The following is a 20269-nucleotide window of genomic DNA, read 5'->3' on the forward strand; positions in this document are numbered from 1 at the left end:
GATTCTGAGATGGTGTATGTCAGGTCCCAGGCATTTTTGTCTTTCTACTTGGCCATCCTTAGCTAGTGCTTCCTGGTCTCAAGTTCACTATTCCAACATCAGTATCATACTCCTATTCTAGGAAGCAGAAAGGGGAGGGGCACAGAGTGTAAAGCACTTGGTAGTTTATTCTAACTTCTTTTAGAGTACGCTAGCCCATGGTCTTCTGAGCTCCTCCACTTTATAACTCCTTGGCCAGAGTGCTGACTCTTGGCTACTTCTGATCATAAGAAAACTGGGTGGGGGGTTAGGGGGGAGAGGTTTTTTGTGTTTGTTTTTTTAAAAATTTTGGTTGTTTATCTCTTACATTAGTCTGCTAGGTTTCTCATTTTAAAAAGTACCATAAGCCGGGTGCCAATGGCTCATGCCTGTAACCCTACCTACTCAAGAGGCTGAGATCTGAGGATTATAGTTCAAAGCCAGCCTGGGCAGGAAAGTCTGTGAGACTCTTATCTCCAATTAACCGCCAGAAAACCAGAAGTGGTGCTGTGTGCTAGCAAAAGAGCACAGGGACAGCGCCCAGACCCTGAGTTCAAGCCCCATGAATGAAAAAAAAAAAAGTGCCACAGACTGGGTAGCTTAAACAATAGTAATTTATTTTCTCACCATTCACAAGGCTGGAAATCCAAGATACAGGTGACAGCAAGGGCTGGCAGATGATGACCATTTTCACCACTATTCCTCCTGTTTTTGTATCTTCTTCTTAAAAGGATGTCAAGCTTATTGGTTTAGGACCCACCCTAGTGACTTCATTTACCTTTAATTACCTCTCTAAAGATCTTTTCTTCTAATATAGATGCTTTTTGAGGGACTGAGGATTAAGACTTCAACCTATGAATTGTAGGAGAGCACAATTCAGCCCACAACACTCCAAATGTAATCCAGGTTCTGATGGTAAGAAAAGAGGAGGAAATTCATTTATAATAGACCTTACAATATCAGTAAATATACTATACTGCTTTACTTTCTTTAAACAATAAACAAAAATAGCTTCAAAGTTGTATCATATGTGGTTAAATATTTAAAAGCAACAACAAAAGGCCTGTCTGTGTACTGTACTTAACTTTTTTATATCTACATAGAGTGAAGAGACTCTCTCCAAATCTCCTTAGATACCTTAAGAAGGCTCTGAAAGATGGCAGAAGATGTTCCCTATGTTGAACACCAATTGTATTAGCTTTACATTACTATAATGAAATGCCTGAGATAATTCACCTACAAAGAAAAAAGTTTTACTCAGCACTTGGTGCTAGTGCTTCAGGTCAAAGACTAAGTCCTATTGCTTTTCAGCCTCTGGTGAGAACACCAGACGGCAGTAATGAGGAGTTTGAATCAGAGTGACTGCTCACACCACAAGCCATTAATAGAGAGAAGACTAGTAGGATGAACTGAGGACATTCCATAAGGCATCATCTTCTAAAGCTCCACAGCACCTCCTAATAGGACCAACTGTTTAACACGTGAATTTTTGAGGTATACTATCTACATTTAAATCATACTAGCAGTTACCACACAAAGGAGCATTTTCTTTCTTTGGGGGATCACCATTAAGATTCACTAAAGCTTTTATAATTCAGTTTATAATTAAGTCGAGCTAATTACTTCTCCCCAACTTTTTAGTGTCAGATGTTTGTCTCTGCCTTGATCATTAAAATAAGGACAAATCTTTGATTTTGTTGTTAACATCTTTCCTTTTATTTTTATTAGGTTATACCTCAATTAAGTGTATATAAGAAACTACCTATATTTTTTATTACCGATGTCTGTCTTTTGAAGCTTTAGGAAAAAAAATAACCAAAAAAAGGGAAAGCTTTAGGAAATGCTACATCTTGTTAAAAGTTTGAAAAATGTTTTATTAGTTAAATTTCCTTTCTTGCTTTGATTTTTAAAAAATATAACAGCTCTATTGAAATATTTCCCTTATCAGATCATTCACCCTTTTACAGTGTAAATTCCCAGCATATTTCCCCCCACATGTTGTACAACCATTAGCACTATGTATTTTCATCATTCCTAAAAGAGACCTTATACCTATTATCAGCTACTCCTCATTCCCCTCCTTTAACTGTGACAACCACCAGTTTACTTTTTGTCCCTGTGGGGTTTACCCACCCTAAATGTTTCACATAACTGAAATCACACAGTATGTATATTTATTATATTTATTATCATATTTAGAAACTTTCACATATGGCTTCAAGGTTTATTTATGTTGTCACATATAACAGTACTACATATATCTTTACAATTAGGTGCTATTGCATTGTCCAATTCTTGCTTTTTTTGTTGTTGTTATTTGTGGTACTTGAACTCAAGGCCCACATGCTGTCCCAGAGTTCTTTTGCTGAAGTCTATAATTTTACTACTTTGAGCCACAGCTCCACTTCTGGTGGTTAATCGAAGACATAAGTCTGAAGGATTTTCCTGCCCTGGCTGGCTTTGAACCAGGATTCTCAGATCTTATTTTCCAGAGTAGCTAGACTTACGGGTGCGAGCCATCAATACAGCACTTGCTCTGATTTAAAGATCGTATTACCTATCAAAAAATTTTGTATCAATCATCTGATTCACTAGAGAAGTGAGAAAAACCTTCTTGAAAATCTAGGCCCAGCTCTATGGAATCCTTATGGACATCAGCTGTGCTATCTACAAAATGAAATGTTTTCTCCTAAACGGTCCAAGCCTCAGAGTATCTACTATAGCTTGGATCTGAAAATGTCCCTTAAAACCCTATGTGTTAAAGGCTCAGGTACCAGATCTGAGCTTTGTTGGGAGGTGGTAGATCCTAGAAGAGGTGGAGCCTTATGGAAGGCAGCTAGGTGACTGGAAGTGTGCCCTTGAAAGGAGTACTGGAACTCCTAACCTCTTTCTCTGTTTTGCTCCTTACACACCAGGAGATGAGATTGCTACCACCATATGTTCCTGCCCTGATATACTACTACAGGCTCAAGGCAACTGAGTCAATTAACCATGGACTGAAACCTTGAAATCATGAGCTGAAACAAGCCATTCCTCCTCACAAGTATGTTATCTCTACTATTTTTTCACAGTAACAGAAAACTGAGTCTCCAGTGAGCTCGCTAGTCCATTTTTCCATGAAATAGGTAGACGTGCACTTCAATTTTATCTAAACTGGATATATGTTCCTATAATGGAATTTTTAATATCCTTTTATTTTTCAATTGTTTTGAAAGAACTAAGCTTTCATAAGGATCTAAATTCGTATATGATTAGATTTGTAAATACCTAGGCTCAGAAAAAAGATAAAACCAGAATAGCAGTGGAAAATTCAATTCCCAGAAATTATATATTGTGGGATTAAAAACCATATCACCTAGTACTACTTCTGAAATGAACAAAGAAGATTCTGCTTTCAGGATTCTTAAAGAAGGAGGAATTTATTCAGCAAACATACACACACATAATGTGTGCCACTTGTATTTGTGAGCACATCTGGCTCAAAAATAAAAGAATTTAGTAGTCAAGACCCAACTGCAAATTCTGCAATCTACACAAAAAAGAGAGACAAGTCACACCCATCACATTTTAAAACATTTTTTTTGCATCTGGTTTAAATGAACTTGGAACAAGATGCCTGTTATCAACATATTGTGTATTCTCATTCCAGAATCTGTCATTCAATTCACAGGGGACTCTGTGGGTGGGAGTTGAAAGTGTAGATGTCAGAATTGATTAATCTATCATTGTGTATTTTATAGTGGGAAGAGAAGATGGAGAGCAGCTGGGTAAGAACTAAATAAGTGCAGAACATCTGTGTATATATAAGTGAAAAGAACAGGCTTGAAAGAGTAGATAACAAGTGATTAATTGGATCAGAATGTCTTAGTGAAACACATTCAGGCAGATACATTCAGAAATTCATTACTTGAGTGAAGTTTCTGAGAATCCAGAAGATTCTCAGAAAACATGTCCAGAAGACATGTCAGACTCTCTCCCCAAAAGATATTGCACCTTGCCCCTCTTCCTACCAAAAAACAGGTACAAAGCTTAATGCACCTCTTGAGACTTAATAACAACATATGCTGCAATGCAGTGTATAGTTCTCATCCATTTATAAAGTGACCCTTGAGGCAGCCTGGCCTACTTTGGAAGGTCCCAAGAAAAAGAGAATCTCTCTAGGAATGTCCTTCTTGATAATATGTCTCGTAAAGTTTGAAATATGTATGACTGATCTGAAAGAGTGCATTCAAGAATCAGGGCCCAGCCCATGTAATTGTAACCCCTCTGTACAGTATGTTCACAAGTAAAATTAAATTAAATTAAAAAAAAAAAAAAGAATCAGGGCCCAAGCTCTCAGGTTTCATCAGAGAAGCCACACCCACCTTCTGAGAAACAGCTGTTGACTTGCTACTGTGTGCTACTAGAGACTTTATAAGTATACTTACTTGTATTTATTGTTGCTGTAACCAATTACCATATATTTCATGACTACAAATGGTCACTGAAAGAAATGACTTTTAAATATTAAGTTGGAAATATGATCTTATATAGAAAAGGGTCTCCTGAGTGTAATTAAGCTAACAATCTTCAAATGTGCTAATAATCCTGTATTATCTAGGTAGGCCTATATTTAAGAATGAAGTCACAAATGTCTTCAGAAGAGAATGGTGATGAAGAATTGGTAGACAGCAGAGAAGAAGAACACACAGAAAAGATACTGTGAAGATGAAGACAGAGACTAGAATAACCGAGTTAGAAACTTAAGGAATGACAGCAGTCACCAGAAGCTGGGAGAGGTGAGGAATGGACTCTCCCCTAGAGGAAGTACAGTCTTGCCTATGTACAGTGACACTGATTCCAGTCTTGTCCACCATGATAGGAATAAATTTCTGTTGCTTTAAGCCACAAAATTTGTGGCCATTTCTTACAGCAGCCACAGGAAACTAATACTATGACTTACTAAAATTCACTTGCTTAATATTCTGAATGCCGAAAGTCTAAAACCAGTTTGACCAAGTTAAGATGACTATGTTGCAGGAGGACTGGTTCATTTCAGAAGATCTGAGGAGAGAATCTATTCTCTTGCACTTTTTAGTTTCAAGGAGCTATAGCTCTTGGCTTCTGGCTTCTTTCTTCAAAATGCATCATTCAAGATGCTATTTCCATCATCACATTGCTTTTTCCTCATTCTAACTCCTCCTCCTGTGTCTTTCTAATTAGAAACATTATTACATTGGGTCTGTCCAGACAATTCAGGGCACTCCTCCTTTCTCAGGATGCTTAAATTCATTACATAAGGAAAATCTTTTCACCATATAATGTGACATCCATGGAGTCTCTAGATTTGAGTGTAGACATATTTGGGGGTCTTTCTTTAGTCTATCATGCCATCAAACCACCAAGTTTGAAGTGAGTGTGCAACCTTATCTTCCCATTATGAGCTCAGGTGTTACCCCATTCAGTTACCCCAAACCCCCCTAAAGTTGTGTGCGGCTACACTCCACCCCCAAGAGAGACCATTAAGTTCAAGCCGGTTCTGATTGATACCAGCATTTTACATAAACATGTGGCTTTTATTCTTATTACTCCTACTCCTGATGCTCAGCCATGAACTCCCTCATCTAACAAATACTCACTGATGACAGTTGTCTAGGGAATAAAAAAATAAAACTCTCAATAAAAGGTTTTCTGATCATTCTACGTAATATGTGGGCACTTTCTACAAGTGGTCTTCTTCCATACTACAGTTCTACTTACATAGTCCATAAGGAACAAAGGGGCCGACAGATTCAGTGAACAGAACTTTGAGCAAGTAGTCCATGTGCTTATCCCCTTGGTTTGGAAATAGAAATGCCTAAAATACAGATGAACACCAACTCATAGGGAAAAGCTATGTATTTAGCTAAATGGGCAATGTCTTGTAAAAAAAAATAAGAATGAAAAAATAGAGATGAGAACACAAAGACTGATAAGATGGTAGGGCAGATTGTGTTTTCTAAATACGGCCACACCAACAGCTCTCATTTTACATGTCTCTCATGTCAATGCAACATTGACAATCATCCATTGAGGGATCAGATCTATATTGTTTTCTTAGTGACAGAGATAATGTCATATGATTTCCAAAGAAGGCAATAAAGGTTTGTTTTTTCTTCTCCTTAGAGGAGACTCACCTTTGGAATCAAGTGACTATGTGAATGGAAAGCCAAATAGCCACAAGGAAAAGCCACACATCTGTTCCAGCTTCGGTCCCAGCTGAAGAACCATTGGACAGAAAAAAATTGTGAGTAAGGAAAAGAATGCAGCCCCAGCTTTTACTCAACCCAAGTAACATCAAGTACAGAAGAGATGTATTATGACTCAGAGACCTCCTAAATAGCAAATTCATGTGCAAAGTATTATCTTAAACCATGAAGTTGGGATGGTTTATTATATATAGCACAAGATGCATAAACTCGAAGAATTGGCTCAAAGGTAAATGTATTTGTTTCCATGATAAGTACTAAACCAAAGATCAACCACCACAGATAAGGCTCTCAAGAATCTTCTGGACAAGTAACACTTGTCTGGGGATATCAATCAGACTATTTCCCAAGCACCTCTTGCTTACCCAGTGGCACATGAACAGGTTGCTATGATCCTTCACTAAGGATAATCTGGCTATTTCCATTGCTGAGTGATCAATCTGCCAACAGTAGAAGTTAGCCAAAGTCCATGATGGAGTCCCATAAGCTCTTTTCTGGTACTGTTTGATTACATTGAAAGCCTTCCATTACAGAGAATCAGCACTTGTTCTGGCAGAATAGAGACATATTCTAGATTTGGGTTATTGTTCCTGTCAAATTTCTGCCAGCAAGACCATCCATAGACTTACTAAATGTCTTGTTCATTCAACTATTGACCAAGGAACTAAGTGTACAGCAAAATAAACAGTGATGAATTAGTGCCTATGGCAGTCACCAACATTTTCCTGTGTCCCATTGCTCAGAAGCACTCAGCCTTATAAAACAATAGAATGGCTTATCAAAAATTCAGTTAGGGTGTCACCTGGGAAATAATATCATGTTAAGTCTGAATGCTTTCCTACAGGAAGATACAGGCTGAAAAACAAAAACAAAACCCAAGAGGCCAACATGGAGTAACAGGGACCAGATTTATCCTCCAAGCTGTGACAACAGGAGATGAAAGGGGGAAAAAAAGGACACAAGAATTTGATAAATCAGCTTTATAGACACTAGACATCCGGCAAAGAAGGACAGAGATTCCAGAGAACAGAAAACAAGCTGTGTGACTGCCCTGGCCTGGCAGCTTGAGAGGATTCCAGGCTATAGCACACAGGGAAACCCCAGGTAGAGCCTGGAGGACTCCCTGAGTTCAGAAGATGGAGCTGAGAGTCCTGGGATACCCAAAATGACAGCATTCACATGAAAGGATACAAACGGAAGGGAGTTTCACAGAGAAAGACTCCAGAGATTTGTAGACTCATTTTATCTGCAGCAGGGTAACAATCATCCTATATGCGTGAGGAAAATACCCTGGGCTAAGGAAAGAACACTGTGAAATCTTCACAGCGAACAGTGTCTTGGTGCCCATACAGGCCCTGGATAATGTTCACCAATCAGACTGGAAAACCTCCCAATCCATAAGGTATTGGACTGAACATTTGAAAGACTCTTATCTCAGAGTGGGAAGTAATTAACTCTAGACTGATTTTAACAAATCCCAAAGTAAGATCCAAAGGAATCAAAATGTGTCCAAGCGACAGCTTGGGCAGCACATCAACAAAGCTCAAGAAATACAAAGGATAGCCCGAGTGCGGTGGCTCACTCCTATAATCCTAGCTACTCAGGAGGCTGAGACCTGAGGAACAAAGTTCAAAGTCAGCCGGGGCAGGAAAGTCCGTGAGACTCTTACCTCCAATAAACCACTAGAAAACCAGAAGTAGTGCTATGGCTCAAGCGGTAGAGCGCTAGCCTTGAGCTGAAGAACACAGGGACAGCGCCCAAGCCCAGAGTTCAAGCTCCATGACTGACAAAGAAAGAAAGAAAGAAAGAGAGAGAGAGAGAGAGAGAGAGAGAGAGAGAGAGAGAGAGAGAGAGAGAGAGAGAGAGAGAGAGAGAGAGAGAGAGAAAGAAAGAAAGAAAGAAAGAAAGAAAGAAAGAAAGAAAGAAAGAAAGAAAGAAAGAAAGAAAGGAGGGAGGGAGGGAGGGAGGGAGGGAGGGAGGGAGGGAGGAAGGGAGGGAGGGAGGGAGGAAGGAAGGACAGGAAGAAAGAAAGAAAGAAAGAAAGAAAGAAAGAAAGAAAGAAAGAAAGAAAGAAAGAAAGAAAGAAAGAAAGACAGAAAGAAAGAAAGACAGAAAGAAAGAAAGACAGAAAGAAAGAAAGACAGAAAGAAAGAAAGAAAGAAAGAAAGAAAGAAAGAAAGAAAGAAAGAAAGAAAGAAAGAAAGAAAGAGAAAGAAAGAGAAAGGAAGGAAGGAAGGACAAAGGATAGTTGTGGTGACACACCACTTTAATTCTAGAGCTTGGGCAGATGAGGAAGGAGCATCATCAGTTCAAAGCCTTCCTGGGCAACATAGCAAAAGCTTGCTCCCAAACAAAGCTGAACTCATACCTTTAATCCTAGCTACTAGGAAGAGATCTGAGGATCACAGTTCAGTGCCAGCCCAGGCAGAAAAGTCTGTGAGACTATCTCTGCTTAATCACCAAAAAGACACAAGTGTCATTATGGAGCTATGGTAGAGCATTAAACTTGAACACAAAAAGCGTAGGAATCAAGCCCAGGATCTGAGTTCAGGCCTAGTACCAGCATGTGTGCTTGCCACCAGAATATTTATAAAAACTCAAAAATATATAGCACTCAACAAGGTATAAAGGTATAAACATATAAAGGTAGACCTTTCTGTACTACAGAGGTTAAAGCACTACAAACATTTCCCTGTTTCCCCTCACAACTAGAATCTAATTTGTTTTAACTTGTTTTCTTTTGGCTTTTTTTTTCAATTCAGATATATTTTATGTGACCTGGAGCAGAAATAAAACAAAAGCTTTTTCCTTGGTACTTATCTAATGCTAAAGATTCATACACTTACTTTAATCTGCAGTCACATTACTGTATCTCGGTAGGGACTTTAGCATACTGTAGCAGTAGCAACAGTGGCAGAGGATTTCTGGTTCACTGAGTAGAGCTGATTGAAATCAGACGTTCCAGAGGGAACATCCTAATTTTGTACCTTCTAAACAGTGGTAGAGGTAAATACTCTTCCTTGCTGTTGGGTACAGTGGTGCATTATTGTGCAAACCATTCTCTAGACCCATCAGCTCCTATATTGTTGGGAGTCTCAGGCAACCATGTGAAGAGACCTATCTAGTGAGGTACTGAGGCCAACTGACAATATAAGTGAGGAACTGGGGCATCCTGTCAATGGACTTGCCAGCGAACTGTCTTGAAAGTGGATCTCCAGCCCTACTTGAGCCTTCCCAGGTCTGTATTCATCCCTAGCTTATATTTTTCGTTGCAACCACACAAAGGAGTCTAAGCCAGAATGTCCAAGATATCTGCTCCCAATCTTCTGGCCTAAAGAAACTAAGATACAGTACTGGGAAGGTGGCTCAGTGGTAGAGTGCTTGCTTTGCATGCATGAGGCCCTGGGTTTGATTCCTCAGTACCACATAAACAGAAAAAGCCAGAAGTGGCACTGTGGCTCAAGTAACAGGGCTCTAGCCTTGAGCTGAAGTGCTGAGGGCCAGTGCCCAGGCCCAGAGTTCAGGCCCCACAACAACCCCAAAAAGAAACTGAGATACAAAATATTAGTTGTTTTTTTAAACCACTAAGTTTTGAGTGGGTACTTTGTTAATGGCAATAGCTAATTACTACAGATTCTTGAATGGGACTTGTTTACATGAAGCAGATACAATTCCAGATGTTTTAATATAAAAGAGATATAAAAAGACCACATTCCCTACCCTCAAGTTGCCAGTAAGTAGGAAATAATGTAACACGGAAGATAATAACAAAGGAAAGAGGGGTGCTGAATTCTAAAGTAGTATCATAAGAATTCTCATTGGTTCTTTTCAAATACTATATTCTTTTCTACCTGTACCTGGTTGGCTTTCTGTCTGATGATATCAATTCTTCTCTAATTCAGATATATTTATGGTTTTTTTTCTACTCAAAAACCTGACATAAGTGGTTCTATAATGGAAAACACTGTATGAGAAATGAGTATATTTGGCATGAACTTTAAAGGATAAGAAATGATCTCAACAGATGCATGGAGACAACAGATGGCATTCACTATAGAAGAATGATAAGAAAAGCAAAGAGACTGAGAAGTGCAAAGTATTTTACTAGGTATAACATGATCCTACTTAAATAATGCTGCCAACTCTGAATTGAGGTACACTATGCCTATTAATTTTGAAGAATAAAATTGCCTTGACTTACACAAGCCACCCATCAACCAAAAAAGGTGAACACACCCAAAGGAATGTCATGATTTTTTCTACTGTTTACCTGTCTCATATGTTGTTTAACTCACATATCCCAATTAATAAAAGAATAATTTTCTTTTTTGAAAGATGATTGTCATAATTGTTATTAAAATCTGGGGAATTACCAGTAAGTATATTTTGAATATTATCAATGCCTGGGGAAGAAATGTCACCTAACTCACAATATTCTCTCTAAAGAACTTTTAGAATTTAGTCTAACTAGTAGGATATGGAAGAATGATACACTTGACTCTTAACTACATGAAATGTAAAATAGCCTGATATCTAAGAGTAGTTGGAACAACAGTTTCTTTGGTAACATTACATAATGATTAGGGAAATTTTCTAACTACCTGAGTGTAATGAAAATGAAGATTATTTTAGAGCTGCCAAGCTATATAAATAATAGCTATAAGTCAGATTAGAGTGCTTATTCAACTCACATATTAGATACACATATTAGTTCTTCCAAGAATATTTACATAGCTACTGTGTGCTAAAGACTGTTCTAAGGATTGGGATAGAGGGAGTAAATAATGGATAAAATGGAATTCTTCCCTCAAAAGAATTTATAATCATACAAAGGGAGAGAACCATGGAAGAAAAAAGCTTTATTCTCTCTGTCTCTCCATATAACATATACACACACATATATTAAAGCTTTATTATGTCTCTCCATATGTGTGTGTGTGTGTGTGTGTGTGTGTGTGTGTGTGTGTGTGTAATTTACTCCTTCCACTTTCCTTTAATAAAGGCAAATGTATCATTCTTCCCAAAGAGTCACAGAAGGGGCAGTACAGATTTTTTTGTATCTCTAATGACTTATTTTTTTATTTTAGCATATATTAATTGTACACAGTGGTATTTCCATACAGACACAACATATCTCCTGGTTAAATTCTCTCTTTAATTGGTCAGCACAGATTTCTAACCTGAGATGAGTATGAGGAGAGATGGTGTGTTTAACAGATTTTCCTACATGGGAGGGTTTTCTTAGGAATCACCATCTGGTCTAAGTTTCACTAATGGAAAAAAATCTACTAATTTGAACAATACCAAATAGCTTATTCCTTTTCTTTTTCTTTTCTTTTTTTCCTTTCTGGACATCATCTGGAAGGCACTGATAATATAATATTCAGAAAATACCCATATGGATAATCAAGAATTTACTATGAATACATTCACATGTTTCCTACAAATGACTATTTTCTCCTGATTTTCCTAACTCACCTAGAAGATTGTAATTTAGGAAATAAACTATGAATGAATCTTCAATTAATGTTCTAAGCATGATACTTGCTTTGGATGTTTGACTTAATCATGTACCTTTTCATTAGAATAAAACTATTAACATTTGTAAAGTACTACATTAGAAATAGGGACATATCTTGAGGTACAAATCTGGAAATGGTGCATATTTCTATGTATTTTTCATATTTTATCAGATGTGTAAGATGCCACTATAGTTATTAATTGTATTTGAATTAAATTGGTCCACCAATTGATACCTATCTATCCTTTGCACCAAATACTGTGCTAAATACCTCACAAACAACAATTCACTTTTCACAAAAAAAATTTATTACCAAACAAAAACAAACTCAGACTTATGGAAAAGTCTTCCAAGAATTCTATACAACTTCACTCAACAGAATGACCCCAAAATTACTCACAGCTATCACACAAGAAAGTATATTTAAATTAATGCTACAAATCTCAAAAATCTCCAAATACCTAAAAAAGAAACAACTTTGGCACAATTAATTAAAATTTGAAAATAATAGAAAAAGAAACAGGAGATTCTGAAGCTGAATGGAAGAGTAACTGACTCAGCTCTCAAATACCAACTCCAGGGGCTGGGAAGATGGCTCAGTGGTAGTAGTGCTTGCCTTGCATGCCTGAGGCCCTGGGTTCGATTCCTCAGCACCACAAAAGCAGAAAAAAGCCGGAGGTGGCACTGTGGCTCAAGTGGTAGAGCGCTAGCCTTGAGCTGAAGAGCTGAGGGACAGCGCCCAGGCCCAGAGTTCAGGCCCCACTACCAGACCCCCCCAAAAAAAAAACCAACTCCATGAAGAACAAAATCAGCCCATGTACAAACACACATTCAACAGGGTAAATGGAAAACAGAACCTATGTTCAAGGTTACAAATCAAGGGAAAAAGTAGTCTTAGCTATAGCAAAAAGAGTTTTATAAAAACCCACTTATTCTCTATCAGAGTTTAGAATACATGCAGAGAGAGAGCCAAGCATGAAAAAAATAATATGCACAACAAGGAAAAATAATCTGGCACATTTTTTAAAGGAAGGATGAAAAAATAAATATCAAAAGAGGAGGGAGAGGAAATATTGAAGAATTAGCAGAAAAGCTCAAACCAGAAGAAAATTCAATCCAAAGAACAGAAGGGAATTTCTCTAACATTCACCACTAAGAAAAATTAAAAAAAAAACACTAAGAGATAAGACAAGTATGAGATAAAAAGAGGGTGGGTGAATATTAGAATGCCTAGCTAGAACAATAAGACAAGATGCAAACATAAAGGGGATCCAAATAAGGAAAGATGAAGCAAAACTCTCCCTCCTTACAGATGACATGATCTTGTATTTAAAGAATCCTATGGATTCCACTCCCAAGTTACTTGAGCTGATCCAAAACTTCGGCAAAGTAGCTGGGTATAAAATTAACCCTCAATGCCTGTTGCTGGTGGCTCACGCCTGTAATCCTAGCTACTGAGGAGGCTGAGATCTGAGGATCATGGTTCAAAGCCAGCCCAGGAAGAAACGTGAGACTCTTATCTCCAATTAACCACTAGAAAACCGGAAGTGGTGCTGTTGCTCAAGCAGTAGAGTGTTCACCTTAAGCTGAAGAGCGCAAGGATAGCGCCCAAGCCCAGAGTTCAAGCCCCATGACCAACAAAAAAAAAAAAAAATTAACCCTCAAAAATCAATGGCTTAAAAAAAATCAATGGCTTTTCTGTATGCCAATAATGAGAAGAGTGCGGCTGAAATCAGGAAAGCAACTCCTTTTGTAATAAATAAAAATAAAATACCTAGGCATTAACTAAAGAAGTGAAGGGCCTCTATGATAAAAATTTTAAAAACCTGAAAAAGAAAATTAAAGCAGAACTAAGTGGAAGCGGAAAAACCTCCCATCTCCTGGATTGGGAGGATTAACATCGTGAAGATGGCAATACTGCCAAAGGCTATCTACAAATTCAGTGTGATACCTATCAATATCCTCATTCTTCAATGAAATAATTTATATGGAACAATAAAAGACCCTGAATAGCAAAAACAATCCTTAGCAGAAAGAACAGTGCTGGAGGAATATCAATGCCAAATTTCTAACTCTACTACAAAGCCATAGTACTCAAAACAGCTTAGTACTGGCACAAGAACAGACCTGAGGACCAATGGAATAGAATTGAAGACCCAGAAATGAACCCACAGACCTATAGCCATCTAATCTTCGATAAGGAAGCTAAGAAAATAGAACAGAAGAAAGACCGCCTTTTCAGTAAATGGTGCTGGCAAAACTGGTTAAACACCTGAAGAAAACTAAAGCTAGATCCTTATATATCACCCTGCATCAGAGTCAACTCCAAATGGATCAAAGACCTCCAAGTCAAAGGAGACACCCTGAAAACATTATAGGAAGGAATAAGAGAAACTCTAGAGCTCCTTGGCACAGGCCAAAATTTTCTTAATGAAGACCCAGAAACAACAAATCAAAGAAAGCTTGGACAAATGGGATTGCATGAAACTGCAGAGCTTCTGCATGGCAAAGGACATAGCTAGCAAGATCAATAGAAAGCCCACAGATTGGGAGAAGATCTTCACCAGCCATACAATGGACAAGGGCCTCATATCTAAAATATACTTAGAACTCAAAAAATTAAACCCCCCAACAACAAATACTCAAAGAAACAACTGTCCACTTAATAAGTGGAGAGGAGGGAGGGGTGGGAGATGGGAAGAGATGGGAAGGGGAAACAAAGGAGGAGGCAACAACAATGCTTGATAAGAAATGTACTCATTACCTTGCCCATGTAATTGTAAGCCCCTCTGTACAGTATTTTCACAATAAAAAAGAGAAACACTGAGAAAAAATAAGTGGGCTAAAGACTTAAAGAGAGACTTCTCTGAAGAGGAAATAAGAATGGCCATAAAAGAAATGCATCAAAACAACATTGAGATTTACCTCACCCCAGATAAAATGTCTACAATCAAGAAATCTAATAACAACAAATGCTGGAGGGGATATGGCCAAAAGGGAATATTACTGCATTGTTGGTGGGAGTGTAAACTTGTACAGACACTTTGGAAAGCAGTATGGAGGTTCCTCAAAAGACTCCACATAGAGCTTCCCTATGACCTGGCATTTACCCAAACGATCACAAAGCCATACTAAATCTACCAGCACAACTATGTTTGTTGCAGCGAAAGTGCCATATATATATATGTATATATATATATATATATATATATATATATATATATATATATATATATATATATATATATATATATGTTGGACTTCTATGCCTCCATCAGAAAGAATGACACCACCCCATTTGTTAGGAAATGTAAAGACTTGGGAAAATAATATTAAATGAAGTAAGCCATGCCCAAAGAAACATAGGTCTCATGGTTTCCCTTATTTGCAATAACTAGTATACATCTAGGATAATCTTACCAGACAAGCAGAAAAGGTTAAAGTCTACTGTACATATGACCATATAAGATGATGCTAAGCAAAATGAACTGCAAGATAGGGACACAAGAGGTTTTATCTTTGTCACTGTTGTTTTAATGTACTATGTGATTTTTTTGTTTCTTTTGTATGTTCTTCCACCATGTTGTCACTGTATTTGGTTCCAGTGTCCTGCATCTTGTATATATATTTTTCTAATTTGGGGAGGGTAAGGGAAATAACAAAATGATTAAACAAGGACACAAATTGATCCATTGTAACAATGAGATGTACAAGACACTATGTTGAAAACAAACTTTACAACTTGGGGAGGGGGGAAGGAGGAGTTGTGGAGGTGGGGAGGGAGGGATAGTAGTGGAAAACAAAGGAGGGGGTAACAATGCTCAATAGGAAATGTACTCATTTTCTTTCTCATGTAGCTGCAACTCCTCTGTACCATATCTTTTCTTTTTTTTTTTCTTCTTTTTTTTTTTTTTTTGGGTCCGGTCATGGGGCCTGAACTCTGGGCCTGGGCAGTGTCCCTCAGCTCTTCAGCTCAAGGCTAGCGCCCTACCACTTGAGCCACAGTGCCACTACTGGCTTTTTTCTGCTTTTGTGGTGCTGAGGAATCGAACCCAGGGCCTGAGGCCTAGAGTTCAGTCCCCACAACCAACCAAAAACAAAAAAAAAACAAAAAACCGTGTGTGTGTGTGTGTGTGTGTGTGTGTGTGTGTGTGTGTGTGTGTGTGTGTGTGTGTGTGTGTGTGTGTGTGTGTGTGTGTGTGTGTGTGTGTGTGTGTGAAAAATAAAAAAAGAAGCTCAAGGACTGGCAGGCATAGGCCCTGAGTTCAAGCCCCAGGACTTGCAAAAACAGAAAAAAAAGGCTAGGTGCCTGTGGCTCATGGCCATAATCCTAACTACTCAAGAGGCTGAGATATGAGGATCCCAGTTCAAAGCCAGCCCAGGTAGGAAAGTCAGTGAGACTCTTATTTCTAACCAGAAAACTGGAAGTGACACTGTGACTCAAAGTGGTAGAGCACTTGCCTTGAGTGAAATAGTTCAGGGACAGTACCTAGGCCCTGAGTTCAAGCCCCATGATTATCACTACCACCACCATCAACAACAATAAGAAAGAGCAAATTTATATGAATTTATAAGAAACAGTCACAACTAAATACTTAGTCACTACCAAATATTTGAATTACATCTGACAAAGACTTGAGAGAACCACAATATTTTTAAAAGGAAATTAATACAGAGAAAAACAGAGATGGAAAATAAAGGCAAATAACTGTTTTATTTAGAAAACAGTGAAAATGCATCCCTCGAGTCTCCTATAAGGGAAGTACTACTTAGCAAAAATACCAAGTATCATCATGTGTTCATTATAACTTCAAAATAATGGTAGTTATTAGGCCTACCTCATGATCTTATTACTCAATCCTTTAATAAAGCACATATTTCTATCTCATGAAAATTTAAATATGTGTATTTTGTTCTGTTGCCAGGTTTTGAACTCAGGCTGGGCACTGTCCCTAAGTTTTTCTACTCAAGGCTAGCATTCTACCACTTGAACCACCAGCTCTACTTTTAGCTTTTTGCTGGCTAATTGGAGATAAGAATATCATATAGACTTTCCTGGGCTAGCTGGCTATTCTCAGAATTCTCAGATCTCAGCCTCCTGAGTAACCAGGATTATCGGTTCAAACCACTAGTACCTGACTATATTATTGATTTTGTGTGTGTGTGTGTGTGTGTGTGTGTGTGTGTGTGTGTGTGTGTGTGTGTGTGTGTGTGTGTGTGTGTGTGTGTGTGCTAGTTCTGGACTGGAATTCAGAGCCTAAAAGCTATTCCTGAACTTATCTGATCAAGGCTAGCACTCTACCTACCACTTGAGCCACAGCACCACATTCTGGACTTTTTGGTGCTTAGATGGAAAAATGAGTCTCAAGGTCTTTCCTGCCTGGGCTGACTTTGAACTGTGATCCTCAGATCTCAGCATCCTGAGTACCTAGAATTACAGACTTGTGTCACCAGCGCCCAGATGTATAATTGATTTTAATACATTTATTCAGTCCTCTTAATAACTCTTTAAATTTTACTTAAAGCTTTTTAAAACATTGCTCTGGTAATATTTCATATACCCTTGTATAGACTTTACCAGACTTCCCAAAGTATATAGTGTACAAAAAATTGTCAAGAACCCCTACAGTTCTATTCCAGGAAAAGCCTGTGGTCCATTCAAATATATAGCACATCAATAGAAACTCATATAATTAAAGGGTTCTGATGCTGAAGATTTATTAATTTTGTAACAATTTGATCATTAGTAGTAGCTAAAATAGCCATTTTCAGCAAAGGGATAGTACCTGAATGTTGATAATGGAAGAGTCACAAGACAGGGATCTTTGAATCATGGAGAAGCCATACTGTTACTAGCTCTTACCAACAACAGTAACCCCCAGACTCCTAATAAATGGTAGCAATTGGGAGAGTCATCCATCACAACATCTAACATATATACAAGTGAAAAATCCTTTTCAAAAGTACAACATAGAGGTACTTTTATATATTTAAATGTTTTAGCTTTTTTGTCAAAAAAGAAAATGAAAGGCCAACCATCTATGCATCTCCTATAGCAAAAGTTATCTCATCACTCCCTACTCATAATGCCCCAAAATCTTATTAGAAAAGTAATGCTTTAACAGATGCTTTTGTTTTAATGAGTTGGTAAATGTAAATGTATATGAACTCAGGCCTCTGTTCATAATAAGCCCAAACTTGTTTGGTAGCTAAGTATGAAATTTGAACCCTAGTTATTATTTCCCTTTATTCATAAGAGCAATACACCCATCAAATGACTTTGTATTTGTGCTTTGACCCTAATTAATGTTTCCTGTGGATATTACTTTTGAATTATGTAGTTCAACCATTCATGTTCTTAATTTTTGAGAAATAAATGTCAAATTTTTAGAAAGTTACACATCATTAGTAATTTCTCAAACATGAGTTAACTTTGATTTTTTTTTCTGACATACTAATTCCCCATATAAGTTCTTTCCCTTCAGTAGGGAATCAGTTAAACTATTTTTTTTTTTTTTTTGTCGGTTGTGGGGCTTGAACTCTGGGCCTGGGTGCTGTCCCTCAGCTCTTCAGCTCAAGGCGAGCACTTTACCACTTGAGCTACAGCACCACTTCCGGTTTTCTGGTGGTTTATTGGAGATAGGAGTCTCACGGTCTCTCCTGCCCGGGCTGGCTTTGAACCGCGATCCTCAGATCTCAGCCTCCTGAGTAGCTAGGATTACAGGCGTGAGCCACCGGCGCCCGGCGCAGTTAAACTATTTTTCAAGTTCATAACCAACCTCACAAGATTAAGATGTCTAGAACCAAAGATCACAAGAAATACAAGTTAGGTAGACATGGTGGTCTTTCTGCCTAAAAGATCCTGCTGCACCTATCAGCTCCTGTCCATTTGACAGGGCCTTTTTGCTCATCTATTTTCAGTGTCTCTATGGCTTCCTTGTCTTCTGTCTATCCTTAGCACTTATGTCATGGCTTTATATGTTATGGCTTTATATAACTTAGTTTCCACCAGGTATGCAAGGATAAGAGTGGGAATCTAAGACAGAAGCTAGCAAGAGCAAAGTTTGAAGGGAGATGGATCCCAGGTTGACTTCTCAAGCCAGACTTCACTGAAGTGACTTCTTTTTTTTTTTTAATGTATTCAGTTTTATGTAAGAAAAGAAAAACTTAGGGATCCGAGCCCAAAAGAGTCTTACCAATTGTAGTAAGATACTATTCTTATAGTAATTTAAGATTCATCTCCAAATGTGCCTTTAATCCAGGCTGACCCGTCCCACATGCGTAAGTAGCACAAGCATTCAATGAAAGTAAAGGTGAAGTCCTAGCTTTCCTCTTTGAGACTGTCTTCTGCTCTTCTGCTTTATTTTCTCTATTTTTGAGGTCCTTCAAATGGAGTAAGAGGCCTTCTCTTTCAGATACCATTTAATCCTCTTCCTAGTTAAAGCCTGGGGAGCCCACAGGATGCCTATTAAAACTGTTGAATCCCCAGATTCTAGAGTTTGCTATGGATTAAGTGATGGAAGAATCAGAAGCATGTGTGAAAAGCACTGCTGTAGCTTAGTGTCACTAGCCTGTGACACTATTTGGTACAGAGTAGGGCTTCAATGGATTCTTTGAAGATTAAGTTACTATGAAAGGGATTTGGGGACCCTAGCCATTCTTCTCTCTCTCCCTCTTCCTTTTATCTCTTCCTCTTTCCCTCCTTCCTTCTCCTTCCTGGCCACCATGAGAGGATTAATCTTCCTCCAGAACATGCTCTTGCCACCCCCAATGTACTATGCCTCCATAGGTTAAAGCAAGAGAGCCAAATGACCATGGCCTGAAATCTCTGAAAATGTGAAACAAAATAAACATTTTTTCCCTTTAAGTTGATTATCTCAGGTATTTGTCATAGTGAGGAAAAGCTGCCTGGCATTGGATTAAAGATTTGGGTAAGAAGAAAGAAATAGTGAGGGCTAGGCAGAGAGGGAGCCTTGGTGAAAGAGGCCCTGCTTCTCATGGCCTAAACCTGCAAAGCCTCCAGCCTTCCATGGTACAATGAGAAAGGAAAGTGTTAAAGTCTCAGTCTCTAGTCCCTGACACCATTCTATTCTGGGAGAGATGCAGTTATCATCAAACAGCCTGTAGCTATCTGGGGAATTCTAGCAAGTAAGGAAGTAACTCAGGAAAGGGCTGTTAACTGTTTCCTGATCATCTTTCAGTATATACTAGTCAGTGCTCAACAGTAGGAGATACATATATATCCTGTGTGTATGTTCCCAGTTATGCTGATCATACAAGTCCAAAGTTTACAGAGCAAGCAGGAAGGAAAGATCACAAACAGGCTAGAATGCCAAGGGCAAAGATTAAAGTTTGCTGTTCATGGATAGAAGTCTGGGAGCAAGCCGGGCGCTGGTGGCTCACGCCTGTAATCCTAGCTACTCAGGAGGCTGAGATCTGAGGATCGCGGTTCAAAGCCAGCCCGGGCAGGAGAGACCGTGAGACTCCTATCTCCAATAAACCA

General features: G+C 38.4%; 1 protein-coding gene across 1 annotated transcript in view; it reads right to left on the reverse strand.

Moving 5' to 3' along the window:
- Positions 1 to 647: 647 nt before the first annotated feature.
- Positions 648 to 20269, reverse strand: part of LOC138840687 (uncharacterized) — a 53538-nt gene continuing 33916 nt past the window's right edge. The window contains exon 7 of the mRNA XM_070040953.1: positions 648 to 927. The gene's annotated coding sequence lies outside the window, so the exon portion shown is untranslated. The remainder of the gene's footprint in view (positions 928 to 20269) is intronic.

Source organism: Dipodomys merriami, unplaced genomic scaffold (genome assembly GCF_024711535.1).
Source record: "Dipodomys merriami isolate MVZ:Mamm:240054 unplaced genomic scaffold, mDipMer1.0.p SCAF_30, whole genome shotgun sequence".
NCBI classification, from domain to species: Eukaryota; Metazoa; Chordata; class Mammalia; order Rodentia; family Heteromyidae; genus Dipodomys; species Dipodomys merriami.